The sequence below is a fragment of the Triticum aestivum genome, chromosome 6D, assembly GCF_018294505.1.
Source record: "Triticum aestivum cultivar Chinese Spring chromosome 6D, IWGSC CS RefSeq v2.1, whole genome shotgun sequence".
Taxonomy (NCBI): domain Eukaryota; kingdom Viridiplantae; phylum Streptophyta; class Magnoliopsida; order Poales; family Poaceae; genus Triticum; species Triticum aestivum.
In genome coordinates, this window is record NC_057811.1 from 435,991,487 (window position 1) to 436,009,243 (window position 17,757).

Below are 17,757 nucleotides of genomic sequence, written 5' to 3' on the forward strand. Positions count from 1 at the left end.
CATACCCATATCTACTTAAATCATCAGTGAGAGTGAGAACATAACGATATCCTCCGCGAGCCTCAACACTCATTGGACCGCACACATCGGTATGTATGATTTCCAATAAGTTGGTTGCTCGCTCCATTGTTCCGGAGAACGGAGTCTTGGTCATCTTACCCATGAGGCATGGTTCGCACGTGTCAAATGATTCGTAATCAAGAGACTCCAAAAGTCCATCTGCATGGAGCTTCTTCATGCGCTTGACACCAATGTGACCAAGGCGGCAGTGCCACAAGTATGTGGGACTATCGTTATCAACTTTACATCTTTTGGTATTCACACTATGAACATGTGTAGCATCACGTTCGAGATTCATCAAGAATAAACCATTGACCAGCGGGGCATGACCATAAAACATATCTCTCAAATAAATAGAACAACCATTATTCTCAGATTTAAATGAGTAGCCATCTCGAATTAAACGAGATCCAGATACAATGTTCATGCTCAAAGCTGGCACTAAATAACAATTATTGAGGTTTAAAACTAATCCCGTGGGTAGATGCAGAGGTAGCGTGCCGACGGCGATCACATCGACCTTGGAACCATTCCCGACGCGCATCGTCACCTCGTCTTTGCCAGTCTCCGTTTATTCCGTAGTTCCTGATTTGAGTTACAAATATGAGCAACCGCACCGGTATCAAATACCCAGGAGCTACTACGAGTACTGGTAAGGTACACATCAATTACTTGTATATCACATATACCTTGGGTGTTGCCGGCCTTCTTCTTGTCCGCTAAATATTTGGGGCAGTTCCGCTTCCAGTGACCACTTCCCTTGCAATAAAAGCACTCAGTCTCGGGCTTGGGTCCATTCTTTGACTTCTTCCCGGTAACTGGCTTACCGGGCGCGGCAACTCCCTTGCCGTCCTTCTTGAAGTTCTTCTTACCCTTGCCCTTCTTGAACTTAGTGGTTTTATTCACCATCAACACTTGATGTTCTTTTCTGATCTCTACCTCAGCTGATTTCAGCATTGAATATACCTCGGGAATGGTCTTTTCCATCCCCTGCATATTGTAGTTCATCACAAAGCTCTTGTAGCTTGGTGGAAGCGACTGGAGGATTCTGTCAATGACCGCGTCATCCGGGAGATTAACTCCCAGCTGAGACAAGCGGTTGTGCAACCCAGACATTCTGAGTATGTGCTCACTAACAGAACTGTTCTCCTCCATTTTACAGCTGAAGAACTTGTCGGAGACATCATATCTCTCGACCCGGGCATGAGCTTGAAAAACCAGTTTCAGCTCCTCGAACATCTCATATGCTCCATGTTTCTCAAAACGCTTTTGGAGACCCGGTTCTAAGCTGTAAAGCATGCCGCACTGAACGAGGGAGTAATCATCAGCACGCTGCTGCCAAGCGTTCATAACGTCTTGGTTCTCAGGGATTGGTGCTTCACCTAGCGGTGCTTCTAAGACATAATCTTTCTTGGCTGCTATGAGGATGATCCTCAGGTTCCGGACCCAGTCCGTATAGTTGCTGCCATCATCTTTCAGCTTGGTTTTCTCTAGGAACGCGTTGAAATTGAGGACAACGTGGGCCATTTGATCTACAATACATAGTGTAAAGATTTTAGACTAAGTTCATGATAATTAAGTTCATATAATCAAATTATTTAATGAACTCCCACTCAGATAGACATCCCTCTAGTTATCTAAGTGAAACATGATCCGAACTCAACTAGGCCGTGTCCGATCATCACGTGAGACGGACTAGTCAAGATCGGTGAACATCTCCATGTTGATCGTATCTTCTATACGACTCATGCTCGACCTTTCGGTCCTCCGTGTTCCGAGGCCATGTCTGTACATGCTAGGCTCGTCAAGTCAACCTAAGTGTATTGCGTGTGTTCCGAGGCCATGTCTGTACATGCTAGGCTCGTCAACACCCGTTGTATGCGAACGTAAGAATCTATCACACCCGATCATCACGTGGTGCTTCGAAACGACGAACCTTCGCAACGGTGCACAGTTAGGGTGAACACTTTCTTGAAATTATTATAAGGGATCATCCTACTTGCTACCGTCGTTCTAAGCAAATAAGATGCAAAAACATGATAAACATCACATGCAATCAAATAGTGACATGATATGGCCAATATCATCATGCTCCTTTGATCTCCATCTTCGGGGCACCATGATCATCTTCGTCACCGGCATGACACCATGATCTCCATCATCATGATCTCCATCATTGTGTCTTCATGAAGTTGTCACGCCAACGATTACTTCTACTTCTATGGCTAACCGTTTAGCAACAAAGTAAAGTAAATTACATGGCGTTATTCAATGACACGCAGGTCATGCAAAATAATAAAGACAACTCCTATGGCTCCTGCCGGTTGTCATACTCATCGACATGCAAGTCGTGATTCCTATTACAAGAATATGATCAATCTCATACATCACATATATCATTCATCACATCTTCTGGCCATATCATATCACATATATCACTTGCTGCAAAAACAAGTTAGACGTCCTCTAATTGTTGTTGCAAGTTTTTACGTGGTTTGTAGGTTTCTAGCAAGAACGATTTCTTACCTACGTATGACCACAACGTGATTTGCCAATTTCTATTTACCCTTCATAAGGACCCTTTTCATCGAATCCGTTCCGACTAAAGTAGGAGAGACAGACACCCGCTAGCCACCTTATGCAACTAGTGCATGTCAGTCGGTGGAACCTGTCTCACGTAAGCGTACGTGTAAGGTCGGTCCGGGCCGCTTCATCCTACAATGCCGCCGAAACAAGAAACGACTAGTAGCGGCAAGAAGAATTGGCAACATCAACGCCCACAACTTCTTTGTGTTCTACTCGTGCATAGTAACTACGCATAGGCCTGGCTCATGATGCCACTGTTGGGAATCGTAGCATAATTTAAAATTTTCCTACGCTCACCAAGATGCATCTATGGAGTCTACTAGCAACGAGGGGAAAGGAGTGGATCTACATACCCTTGTAGATCGCGAGCGGAAGCGTTCCAATGAACGTGGATGACGGAGTCGTACTCGCCGTGATCCAAATCACCGATGACCGAGTGCCGAACGGACGGCACCTCCGCGTTCAACACACGTACGGTGCAGCGACGTCTCCTCCTTTCTTGATCCAGCAAGGGGGGAGGAGAGGTTGATGGAGATCCAACAGCACGACGGCGTGGTGGTGGATGTAGCGGCTCTCCGGCAGGGCTTCGCCGAGCTTCTGCGCGCGAGAGAGAGGTGTTGCAGGGGAGGAGGGAGGCGCCAAAGGCTGTAGTGTGCTGCCCTCCCTCCCCCCCTTTATATAGGCCCCCAAGGGGGGTGCGCAGCCCTTGGAGATGGGATCTCCAAGGGGGGGCGGCGGCCAAGGGGGAAGGGGTTGCCTTGCCCCCCAAGGCAAGGGGAAACTCCCCCCCTAGGGTTCCCAACCCTAGGCGCATGGGGGGAGGCCCAAAGTGGCGCCCCAGCCCATTAGGGGCTGGTTCCCCTCCACTTTCAGCCCACGGGGCCCTCCGGGACAGGTGGCCCCACCCGGTGGACCCCCGGGACCCTTCCGGTGGTCCCGGTACAATACCGATAACCCCCGAAACTTTCCCGGTGGCCAAAACTGGACTTCCTATATATAATTCTTCACCTCCGGACCATTCCGGAACCTCTCGTGACGTCCGGGATCTCATCCGGGACTCCGAACAACTTTCGGGTTTCCGCATACATATATCTCTACAACCCTAGCGTCACCGGACCTTAAGTGTGTAGACCCTACGGGTTCGGGAGACATGCAGACATGACCGAGACGCCTCTCCGGTCAATAACCAACAGCGGGATCTGGATACCCATGTTGGCTCCCACATGTTCCACGATGATATCATCGGGTGAACCACGGTGTCGAGGATTCAATCAATCCGTATGCAATTCCCTTTGTCAATCGGTATGTTACTTGCCCGAGATTCGATCGTCGGTATCCCAATACCTTGTTCAATCTCGTTACCGGCAAGTCTCTTTACTCGTACCGCAATGCATGATCCCGTGACTAACGCCTTAGTCACATTGAGCTCATTATGATGATGCATTACCGAGTGGGCCCAGAGATACCTCTCCGTTTACACGGAGTGACAAATCCCAGTCTCGATCCGTGCCAACCCAACAGACACTTTCGGAGATACCCGTAATGCACCTTTATAGTCACCCAGTTACGTTGTGACGTTTGGCACACCCAAAGCACTCCTACGGTATCCGGGAGTTGCACGATCTCATGGTCTAAGGAAAAGATACTTGACATTGGAAAAGCTCTAGCAAACGAAACTACACGATCTTTTATGCTATGCTTAAGTTGGGTCTTGTCCATCACATCATTCACCTAATGATGTGATCCCGTTATCAATGACATCCTATGTCCATAGTCAGGAAACCATGACTATCTGTTGATCAACGAGCTAGTCAACTAGAGGCTTACTAGGGACAGGTTGTGGTCTATGTATTCACACATGTATTACGATTTCCGGACAATACAACTATAGCATGAATAAAAGACTATTATCATGAACACAGAAATATAATAATAACCATTTATTATTGCCTCTAGGGCATATTTCCAACACCATGCGCCTAGGGTTTGGGGGGAACCCTAAAGGGGGGCGCCCCCCTTGCTTGGGGGGCAAGTTCCCTCCCCCTTGGCCGCCGCCCCCCCTCTAGATCTCATCTAGAGGGGCCGGCCCCCTTCCCCCTTCTCCCTATAAATAGAGGGGTGAGGGAGGGCTGCAGCACCACATCCAAGGCGCAGCCCCTCCCCTCCCCAACACCTCTCCTCCTCCGCGTGTGCTTGGCGAAGCCCTGCCGAAGAACTGTCACTCCACCACCACCACGCCGTCGTGCTGCTGTTGGAGCCTTCTTCCTCAACCTCTCCCTCCTCCTTGCTGGATCAAGGTGCTGGAGACGTCAGCGGGCTGCACGTGTGTTGAACGCGGAGGCACCGTTGTTCGGTGCTTGGATCGGATTCTGCCGCGATCTGAATTGTTACGTGTACGACTCGCTCATCTGCGTTCTTTCAACGCTTCCGTCTCGCAATCTTCAACGGTATGAAGATGCACTGTCCTCTCTCTCGTTGCTAGTTACTCCATAGATTGATCTTGGTGATGCGTAGAATTTTTTTTAATTTCTGCTACGATCCCCAACATTTTCATCCCTAAGTTCTTTTTTTCTTTCATACGCCTGCCAAACTTGGGAGCCGGGTCCATAGGGGAGCAGAGTTTGTTGCAATACGAAAACAACACATTTCAAGGACGCGGACGTTTGGTCTATGGAGACATCTATACCCTATATGGATTTTTTTAGTAATTCAAAAGTCAAAAAATTATGAAAATATTTTTGACTTGACCTTCCATTGTACTTGTGAAAAATTTTCACAAAAAGAAAATTACCCTTTGACTTCTTTTCAAAAAAGACAAATTTTTGGCCAAAATAGTGTGAACAATAACCTATAACAGCAAATAAATTTTGTCTTTTTCACTATGAAGTCAATGTTGGTTTTTTCCGTGAAAATTTATATACTAGTGCAAAAGTAAGTCAAGTTTATTGTAAAAAAAAAATTCTAAACCATTTTGAAATTTTGTTTAATTATTAAAAAACTCCACATATAGGGTGTATATACAACCAGGAACCAAAGTGTATTTCCCCATATTTCAAAGCCTAATAAAGATCAAAAGAGGAAAAAACAGCGACAGTTGGATGTGGCGCCCCAAAACAAGAAGGGCCTTGCTTGTCAGCTTGTCATAGATAGTACTCCCTCCGTCCCACAATGTAAGACGTTTTTGCAAGCTAGTTTAGCTTGCAAAAACATCTTATATTATGGGACAGAGGGAGTAAGTTTTTCTTGCAAAATGAAAACAAATAAATCAATCAACCATCGACCGTGATGTTGCACCTCACCTAGACCACCAAAAGGGTCTTATCTCTACTATTAAATGAAAATCGAACGTCGTGATGGTTCGACCTCCTCTATGGGTATCGATATGCCTTCCGCCCGCCACTTCTTTCCGTCCCCGCTCAAAACACAAAAAAAACATCCCACGTGTCCCACGTCCCACGTCCCACTCTTCCCACCCCCTCGCCTCCGATCCCATCTCTCTCCCGCCCCCACGCGCGACACTTCGCGATCCGCTGTTGGGTGCCGGGAAGGGGCCTTCCGCCCGCAGAGAGGGAGAGAGGGAGGGAGGGAGCAGCGGCGGTGCTGTTGGCCGTTCACCCGCAGAGAGAGGGAGGGAGGGGAGGAGGAGGAGGAGGAGCGCAGCGGCGGTGCTGGCCGATCCCGTGCCGCTCGATCCGGATCCTCGGGAAAAGCTGATGCGGCCGACGTCTATGTATGCAGTTCAGCGCGCCTGTCCTCCGACCTCCTCAATTTCCTCGACAAAATGGAGGTCAGTAGGGATGACATGGACAGGGACCTCGCTAACAGGCTCCGCCTCGCACCCATGAGTCTTGCATCACCACCATGATGGCCAGAGCCTCCTCCGACGGACACCGAGTGGGGATGAGCTGAGGCCAAGAACACATCGGGATGGACGAAGAGGTAAATGGTTTACTACTACCTGTTATTTTCTTGTGCAAATCATTGTCGGTAGTTTCTTTAGTCCATGGGAAGTGAGTGCGTTGTGCTCAGATGGTTATCTTGAGGAATTCACGTCTATACGTGAGTTACTCTGGGCAAATGGGGACTATGAGGCATTTTGACTGATCAAAAGCAAGGGTCCACTGGTGCACTGTTGGGGAGGATGCGTTGATGCAGAAGGTCATCGTACCTTTAATAGTAGATATTTTCAAGCATGCCAAATTATGATGGATTTTTTGCCATAAAGTTCAGAAATAGCATCACAGTTACAAACTCTTTTGAAGCATACCGAATTATATAAGTTTGTGGGCATCTATTAGTATTAGGTGTATGTTGTCCTTTCAGGGGGTTAGGCATACTGCAGACACACATAGTTCGTAGGCAAATGAACATGTTATGGCTCATCACTGTAAGTACTGTATGCAAGATGAATTTGCATCATGTGGGTAGTGAATACTGAATTCATGATCAAGTTCTCCAGGCACTTCTTGTAGGAGTATTCTTTCAAGGAGCTATTTGGTGACATAATGTACATGCACCATCTGCTATGAAATCTTTAGAGGAATTGTTTGATGACACAATGTACAAGCACCATGTGAGTCACCGAGCGAAGAACGCTAGCGCTAGCGGCTACTGTGAGCCGCAACGGACAGCGGCGGGCAGCTGGACAACGTAACGTCGGTGCCAGGCAGATAGTTGCAAGCAGCCCTAGCGTTAGCTGCTGCTGTGAGAAGAACTGGTGACTAGAGCCTGTTGTCTTTCCATTAACTATTCAAACAAAAATGATTCCATTATTAGGGAGCTCTCTACTTTGTGATCTACTATTTGTTGGGGAACGTAGTAATTTCAAAAAATTTCCTACGCACACGCAAGATCATGGTGATGTATAGCAACGAGAGGGGAGAGTGTTGTCCACGTACCCTCGTAGACCGAAAGCGGAAGCGTTAAGACAACGCGGTTGATGTAGTCGTACGTCTTCACAATCCGACCGATCAAGTACCGAACGCACGGCACCTCCGAGTTCAGCACACGTTCAGCTCGATGACGTCCCTCGAACTCCGATCCAGCCGAGTGTTGAGGGAGAGTTTCGTCAGCACGACGGCGTGGTGACGATGATGATGTTCTACCGACGCAGGGCTTCGCTTAAGCACCGCTACGATATTATCGAGGTGTAATATGGTGGAGGGGGGCACCGCACACGGCTAAAAGATCGTTGATCAATTGTGTGTCTAGAGGTGCCCCCTGCCCCCGTATATAAAGGTGCAAGGGGGAGGCCGCCGGCCAAGGGAGGAGAGGCGCGCCAGGAGGAGTCCTACTCCTACCGGGAGTAGGACTCCCCCCCTTTTCCATGTTGGACTAGGACAGGAAGGGGGAAAAGGTGGAGGGGAGGAAGGAAGGGGGGGCGCCGCCCCCCTCTCCTTGTCCTATTCGGACTGGGGAGGAGGGGCGCGCGGCCCTGCCCTAGCCTCCTCTCCTCTCTTCCACCTAGGCCCAATAAGGCCCATTAAGTTACCGGGGGTTCCGGTAACCTCCCGGTACTCCGGAAAAATCCCGATTTCACCCGGAACACTTCCGATGTCCAAACATAGGCTTCCAATATATCAATCTTTATGTCTCGACCATTTCGAGACTCCTCGTCATGTCCGTGATCACATCCGGGACTCCGAACAACCTTCGGTACATCAAAACATATAAACTCATAATAGAACTGTCATCGTAACGTTAAGCGTGCGGACCCTACGGGTTCGAGAACTATGTAGACATGACCGAGACACCTCTCCGGTCAATAACCAATAGCGGAACCTGGATGCTCATATTGGTTCCCACATATTCTACGAAGATCTTTATCGGTCAGACCGCATAACAACATACGTTGTTCCCTTTGTCATCGGTATGTTACTTGCCCGAGATTCGATCGTCGGTATCTCGATACCTAGTTCAATCTCGTTACCGGCAAGTCTCTTTACTCATTCCGTAATACATCATGCCGCAACTAACTCATTAGTCACAATGCTTGCAAGGCTTATAGTGATGTGTATTACTGAGTGGGCCCAGAGATACCTCTCCGACAATCGGAGTGACAAATCCTAATCTCGAAATACGCCAACCCAACAAGTACCTTTGGAGACACCTGTAGAGCACCTTTATAATCACCCAGTTACGTTGTGACGTTTGGTAGCACACAAAGTGTTCCTCCGGTAAACGGGAGTTGCATAATCTCATAGTCATAGGAACATGTATAAGTCATGAAGAAAGCAATAGCAACATACTAAACGATCGAGTGCTAAGCTAACGGAATGGGTCAAGTCAATCACATCATTCTCCTAATGATGTGATCCCGTTAATCAAATGACAACTCATGTCTATGGCTAGGAAACATAACCATCTTTGATCAACGAGCTAGTCAAGTAGAGGCATACTAGTGACACTCTGTTTGTCTATGTATTCACACATGTATTATGTTTCCGGTTAATACAATTCTAGCATGAATAATAAACATTTATCATGATATAAGGAAATAAATAATAACTTTATTATTGCCTCTAGGGCATATTTCCTTCAGTCTCCCACTTGCACTAGAGTCAATAATCTAGATTACACAGTAATGATTCTTACACCCATGGAGTCTTGGTGCTGATCATGTTTTGCTCGTGGAAGAGGCTTAGTCAACGGGTCTGCAACATTCAGATTCGTGTGTATCTTGCAAATTTCTATGTCTCCCACCTGGACTAAATCCCGGATGGAATTGAAGCATCTTTTGATGTGCTTGGTTCTCTTGTGAAATCTGGATTCCTTTGCTAAGGCAATTGCACCAGTATTGTCACAAAAGATTTTCATTGGTCCCGATGCACTAGGTATGACACCTAGATTGGATATGAACTCCTTCATCCTGACTCCTTCATTTGCTGCTTCCGAAGCAGCTATGTACTCCGCTTCACACGTAGATCCCGCCACGACAATTTGCTTAGAACTGCACCAACTGACAGCTCCAGCGTTCAATGTAAATACGTATCCGGTTTGCGATTTAGAATCGTCCGGATCAGTGTCAAAGCTTGCATCAACGTAACCATTTACGATGAGCTCTTTGTCACCTCCATAAACGAGAAACATATCCTTAGTCCTTTTCAGGTATTTCAGGATGTTCTTGACCGCTGTCCAGTGATCCACTCCTGGATTACTTTGGTACCTCCCTGCTAAACTTATAGCAAGGCACACATCAGGTCTGGTACACGGCATTGCATACATGATAGATCCTATGGCTGAAGCATAGGGAACATCTTTCATCTTCTCTCTATCTTCTGCAGTGGTCGGGCATTGAGTCTTACTCAATCTCACACCTTGTAGTACAGGCAAGAACCCTTTCTTTGCTTGATCCATTTTGAACTTCTTCAAAACTTTGTCAAGGTATGTGCTTTGTGAAAGTCCAATTAAGCGTCTTGATCTATCTCTATAGATTTTGATGCCTAATATATATGCAGCTTCACCGAGGTCTTTCATTGAAAAACTCTTATTCAAGTATCCCTTTATGCTATCCAGAAATTCTATATCATTTCCAATTAGCAATATGTCATCGACATATAATATCAGAAATGCTACTGAGCTCCCACTCACTTTCTTGTAAATACAGGCTTCTCCAAAAGTCTGTATAAAACCAAATGCTTTGATCACACTATCAAAGCGTTTATTCCAACTCCGAGAGGCTTGCACCAGTCCATAAATGGATCGCTGGAGCTTGCACACTTTGTTAGCTCCCTTTGGATCGACAAAACCTTCCGGTTGCATCATATACAACTCTTCTTCCAGAAATCCATTCAGGAATGCAGTTTTGACATCCATTTGCCAAATTTCATAATCATAAAATGCGGCAATTGCTAACATGATTCGGACAGACTTAAGCATCGCTACGGGTGAGAAGGTCTCATCGTAGTCAATCCCTTGAACTTGTCGAAAACCTTTCGCAACAAGTCGAGCTTTATAGACAGTAACATTACCATCAGCGTCAGTCTTCTTCTTGAAGATCCATTTATTTTCAATGGCTTGCCGATCATCGGGCAAGTCAACCAAAGTCCATACTTTGTTCTCATACATGGATCCCATCTCGGATTTCATGGCCTCAAGCCATTTTGCGGAATCTGGGCTCACCATCGCTTCTTCATAGTTCGTAGGTTCGTCATGGTCTAATAACATAACCTCCAGAACAGGATTACCGTACCACTCTGGTGCGGATCTTAATCTGGTTGACCTACGAGGTTCAGTAATAACTTGATTTGAAGTTTCATGGTCATTATCATTAACTTCCTCACTAATTGGTGTAGGTTTCGCAGAAACTGGTTTCTGTGATGATCTACTTTCCAATAAGGGAGCAGGTATAGTTACCTCATCAAGTTCTACTTTCCTCCCACTCACTTCTTTCGAGAGAAACTCCTTCTCTAGAAAGGATCCATTCTTAGCAACGAATGTCTTGCCTTCGGATCTGTGATAGACAGTGTACCCAACAGTCTCCTTTGGGTATCCTATGAAGACACATTTCTCCGATTTAGGTTCGAGCTTATCAGGCTGAAGTTTCTTCACATAAGCATCGCAACCCCAAATTTTAAGAAACGACAACTTTGGTTTCTTGCCAAACCATAGTTCATAAGGCGTCGTCTCAACGGATTTCGATGGTGCCCTATTTAGAGTGAATGCAGCCGTCTCTAAAGCATAACCCCAAAACGATAGCGGTAAATCAGTAAGAGACATCATAGATCGCACCATATCTAGTAAAGTACGATTACGACGTTCGGACACACCATTACGCTGTGGTGTTCCGGGTGGCGTGAGTTGCGAAACTATTCCGCATTGTTTCAAATGTAGGCCAAACTCGTAACTCAAATATTCTCCTCCATGATCTGATCGTAGAAACTTTATTTTCTTGTTACGATGATTTTCAACTTCGCTCTGAAATTCTTTGAACTTTTCAAATGTTTCAGACTTATGTTTCATTAAGTAGATATACCCATATCTGCTTAAATCATCTGTGAAGGTGAGAAAATAACGATATCCACCACGAGCCTCAATATTCATCGGACCACATACATCTGTATGTATGATTTCCAACAAATCAGTTGCTCTCTCCATAGTTCCGGAGAACAGTGTTTTAGTCATCTTGCCCATGAGACACGGTTCACAAGTACCAAGTGATTCATAATCAAGTGATTCCAAAAGTCCATCATTATGGAGTTTCTTCATGCGCTTTACACCGATATGACCTAAACGGCAGTGCCACAAATAAGTTGCACTATCATTATCAACTCTGCATCTTTTGGCTGCGACATTATGAATATGTGTGTCACTACTACCGAGATTCATTAAAAATAGACCACTTCAAGGGTGCATGACCATAAAAGATATTACTCATATAAACAGAACAACCATTATTCTCTAATTTAAATGAATAACCGTCTCGCATTAAACAAGATCCAGATATAATGTTCATGCTCAACGCTGGCACCAAATAACAATTATTTAGGTCTAATACTAATCCCGAAGGTAGATGTAGAGGTAGCGTGCCGACGACGATCACATCGACTTTGGAACCGTTTCCCACGCGCATCGTCACCTCGTCCTTGGCCAGTGTTCGCTTAATCCGTAGTCCCTGTTTCGAGTTGCAAATATTAGCAACAGAACCAGTATCAAATACCCAGGTGCTACTGCGAGCTCTGGTAAGGTACACATCAATAACATGTATATCACATATACCTTTGTTCACCTTGCCATCCTTCTTATCCGCCAAATACTTGGGGCAGTTCCGCTTCCAGTGACCAGTCTGCTTGCAGTAAAAGCACTCAGTTTCAGGCTTAGGTCCAGATTTGGGTTTCTTCTCCTGAACAACAACTTGCTTGCTATTCTTCTTGAAGTTCCCCTTCTTCTTCCCTTTGCCCTTTTTCTTGAAACTAGTGGTCTTACTGACCATCAACACTTGATGCTCCTTTTTGATTTCTACCTCCGCTGCCTTTAGCATTGCGAAGAGCTCGGGAATTGTCTTATTCATCCCTTGCATGTTATTGTTCATCACGAAGCTCTTGTAGCTTGGTGGCAGTGATTGAAGAATTCTGTCAATGACGCTATCATCCGGAAGATTAACTCCCAGTTGAATCAAGTGATTATTATACCCAGACATCTTGAGTATATGCTCACTGACAGAACTATTCTCTTCCATCTTGCAGCTGTAGAACTTATTGGAGACTTCATATCTCTCAATCCGGGCATTTGCTTGAAATATTAACTTCAACTCCTGGAACATCTCATATGCTCCATGACGTTCAAAACGTCGTTGAAGACCCGGTTCTAAGCCGTAAAGCATGGCACACTGAACTATCGAGTAGTCATCAGCTTTGCTCTGCCAGACGTTCATAACATCTGGTGTTGCTCTTGCAGGAGGCCTGGCACCCAGCGGTGCTTCCAGGACGTAATTCTTCTGTGCAGCAATGAGGATAATCCTCAAGTTACGGACCCAGTCCGTGTAATTGCTACCATCATCTTTCAACTTTGCTTTCTCAAGGAACGCATTAAAATTCAACGGAACAACAGCACGGGCCATCTATCTACAATTAACATAGACAAGCAAGATACTATCAGGTACTAAGTTCATGATAAATTTAAGTTCTATTAATCATATTACTTAAGAACTCCCACTTAGATAGACATCCCTCTAATCATCTAAGTGATTACGTGATCCAAATCAACTAAACCATAACCGATCATCACGTGAAATGGAGTAGTTTTCAATGGTGAACATCACTATGTTGATCATATCTACTATATGATTCACGCTCGACCTTTCGGTCTCAGTGTTCCGAGGCCATATCTGCATATGCTAGGCTCGTCAAGTTTAACCTGAGTATTCTGCGTGTGCAAAACTGGCTTGCACCCGTTGTAGATGGACGTAGAGCTTATCACACCCGATCATCACGTGGTGTCTGGGCACGACGAACTTTGGCAACGGTGCATACTCAGGGAGAACACTTTTATCTTGAAATTTTAGTGAGAGATCATCTTATAATGCTACCGTCAATCAAAGCAAGATAAGATGCATAAAAGATAAACATCACATGCAATCAATATAAGTGATATGATATGGCCATCATCATCTTGTGCTTTGTGATCTCCATCTCCAAAGCACCATCATGATCACCATCGTCACCGGCGCGACACCTTGATCTCCATTGTAGCATCGTTGTCGTCTCGCCAACTATTGCTTTTACGACTATCGCTACCGCTTAGTGATAAAGTAAAACAATTACATGGCGATTGCATTGCACACAATAAAGCGACAACCATATGGCTCCTGCCAGTTGCCGATAACTCGGTTACAAAAACATGATCATCTCATACAATAAAATATAGCATCATGTCTTGACCATATCACATCACAACATGCCCTGCAAAAACAAGTTAGACGTCCTGTACTTTGTTGTTGCAAATTTTACGTGGCTGCTACGGGCTGAGCAAGAACCGTTCTTACCTACGCATCAAAACCACAACGATAGTTTGTCAAGTTGGTGTTGTTTTAACCTTCGCAAGGACCGGGCGTAGCCACACTCGGTTCAACTAAAGTGAGAGAGACAGACACCCGCCAGTCACCTTTAAGCAACGAGTGCTCGCAACGGTGAAACCAGTCTCGCGTAAGCGTACGCGTAATGTCGGTCCGGGCCGCTTCATCTCACAATACCGCTGAACCAAAGTATGACATGCTGGTAAGCAGTATGACTTATATCGCCCACAACTCACTTGTGTTCTACTCGTGCATAACATCAACGCATAAAACCAGGCTCGGATGCCACTGTTGGGGAACGTAGTAATTTCAAAAAAATTCCTACGCACACGCAAGATCATGGTGATGTATAGCAACGAGAGGGGAGAGTGTTGTCCACGTACCCTCGTAGACCGAAAGCGGAAGCGTTAACACAACACGGTTGATGTAGTCGTACGTCTTCACGATCCGACCGATCAAGTACCGAACGCACGGCACCTCTGAGTTCAGCACACGTTCAGCTCGATGACGTCCCTCGAACTCCGATCCAACCGAGTGTTGAGGGAGAGTTTCGTCAGCACGACGGCGTGGTGACGATGATGATTTTCTACCGACGCAGGGCTTCGCTTAAGCACCGCTACGATATTATCGAGGTGTAATATGGTGGAGGGGGGCACCGCACACGGCTAAAAGATCGTTGATCAATTGTGTGTCTAGAGGTGCCCCCCTACCCCCGTATATAAAGGTGCAAGGGGAGGCCGCCGGCCAAGGGAGGAGAGGCGCGCCAGGAGGAGTCCTACTCCTACCGGGAGTAGGACTCCTCCCCTTTTCCATGTTGGACTAGGAGAGGAAGGGGGAAAAGGTGGAGGGGAGGGAGGAAGGGGGGGCGCCGCCCCCCTCTCCTTGTCCTATTCGGACTGGGGGGGAGGGGCGCGCGGCCCTGCCCTAGCCTCCTCTCCTCTCTTCCACCTAGGCGCAATAAGGCCCATTAAGTTACCGGGGGGTTCCGGTAACCTCCCGGTACTCCGGAAAAATCCTGATTTCACCCGGAACACTTCCGATGTCCAAACATAGGCTTCCAATATATCAATCTTTATGTCTCGACCATTTCGAGACTCCTCGTCATGTCCGTGATCACATCCGGGACTCTGAACAACCTTCGGTACATCAAAACATATAAACTCATAATAGAACTGTCATCGTAACGTTAAGCGTGCGGACCCTACGGGTTCGAGAACTATGTAGACATGACCGAGACACCTCTCTGGTCAATAACCAATAGCGGAACCTGGATGCTCATATTGGTTCCCACATATTCTACGAAGATCTTTATCGGTCACACCGCATAACAACATACGTTGTTCCCTTTGTCATCGGTATGTTACTTGCCCGAGATTCGATCGTCGGTATCTCGATACCTAGTTCAATCTCGTTACCGGCAAGTCTCTTTACTCGTTCCGTAATACATCATGCCGCAACTAACTCATTAGTCACAATGCTTGCAAGGCTTATAGTGATGTGTATTACTGAGTGGGCCCAGAGATACCTCTCCGACAATCGGAGTGACAAATCCTAATCTCGAAATACGCCAACCCAACAAGTACCTTCGGAGACACCTGTAGAGCACCTTTATAATCACCCAGTTACGTTGTGATGTTTGGTAGCACACAAAGTGTTCCTCCGGTAAACGGGAGTTGCATAATCTCATAGTCATAGGAACATGTATAAGTCATGAAGAAAGCAATAGCAACATACTAAACGATCGAGTGCTAAGCTAACGGAATGGGTCAAGTCAATCACATCATTCTCCTAGTGATGTGATCCCGTTAATCAAATGACAACTCATGTCTATGGCTAGGAAACATAACCATTTTTGATCAACGAGCTAGTCAAGTAGAGGCATACTAGTGACACTCTGTTTGTCTATGTATTCACACATGTATTATGTTTCCGGTTAATACAATTCTAGCATGAATAATAAACATTTATCATGATATAAGGAAATAAATAATAACTTTATTATTGCCTCTAGGGCATATTTCCTTCACCATTGTCTTTGTTCTCTGTTCAGACTAACAATTGGATATAGTTCTTTATGTATTTATTACTGCGATCTTCTGGTCACTCTTTTAAAGCTTGCATATGTATATGTGTGACTAGAGGCTATGCCTTATAGGTGTTTTCGTTGATTCAGGAAATGCAAGTAATGTACATGTTAGTTTGCAAGGTTCGTTGTAATTTCCTTGTCTTGAACGTAATTTAGATATGAGATATTGGACTTTCATTTTGCATTGAATTTATTAACACTCTAGAGTCCGCCCTACCTAAAACAATTGTCCTCCGCCACTGATGTACATTACAACTATCCCTTAAAAGTATATATGAGTATGGTATACAGTGCACACAAACGAGGGCTATGGCCTATGGAACAGGTGTTCCTGGACCTGCTGCCATGTCAAGTCGTGCAAGATTTGATCAAAATGTGTTTCAGGTATATTCACCGTGGAATTTTTTGTTGATTTGATGAGCTTGATTTCTGCTGCTACCATTTGATTATGTAGGAAGGATCCATGCGGTGTTTTTGCTAAGTCGATGGAATCTGGAGGAGATGGGGGTATTTGATGTGTCATGCTCGTTAAAGAGCCTCATTGCTCATTCCACAGAGAGCCAAATGAGAGTCCTGTCTATTCCCAGGACTATGGGGCATTCTATTGATTACCATGGACTATCGGGCATTTTGACTGAGTTAAAGCAAGGGTCACATATTCTATCAATTAGTCCGGATAAGAGTGACAAACTGAGGGAGAGAGATATGAGCACATTTAAAGTTAAATTGCTAAAAAATTGGGCGGACATGAAATACCTTAATAAAAGTGTCCATAACAGTTTGTTTAAATTGATATTTTTGTACTATCTAATTTTTTTTCTCGTGGCAACGCATGATCGTTCTCAGGGGCAACAAGTTGGCCAGGGGGCGGGTGGTGGAGCTGCCACGCGGGCTGACGCCGGGGTCATACAACAAGTATGTCGCACACCTCGAGCGGGGATGAGCTGTAGATGGTGTCGCGTGGTTCATGATGGAGCTGCAGGGGATTAAGACCGTGGAGATCCTCCACTTCAACCCGTATGGGCATATGGGTAAGAGTTCATGACATCAAGATTTGACCAATGTACCCATTTTCACTTTAGCCGAGTTCTAATCAATGTTCAGTGCACCTAAAACTGCTTTGGTGCAGTAGAAAGAATGAGAAACTGGGGCCCAGTGAACCAAAGGAAAAGTGTAACAGAAATTAGAGAGCTGGAGGCTTAGTAGATTATCAGGGAATCAAAAGCCCCAAGGATAAGAAGCATTTGGAGCTGCAAATGTGACATTTATTTCTTGAAATATTCACATCATGTATTGTGACTGATTGTTCTTTTTGCAGGAACCAGTGACTATTTACAATTCGATGTAATCTTGATATATAGGTATCCCAACAGAGGTTGCTGGATGTCAACAGCTAATCACGATATCTCAGTATTAATTTATTACAAACTCTACTTTTCTTGGACTAACTAGCATTTTGATGGAAAGACAATACAATGTGTGTCTCCAATGAAATCAATTTGCATCACTGCTA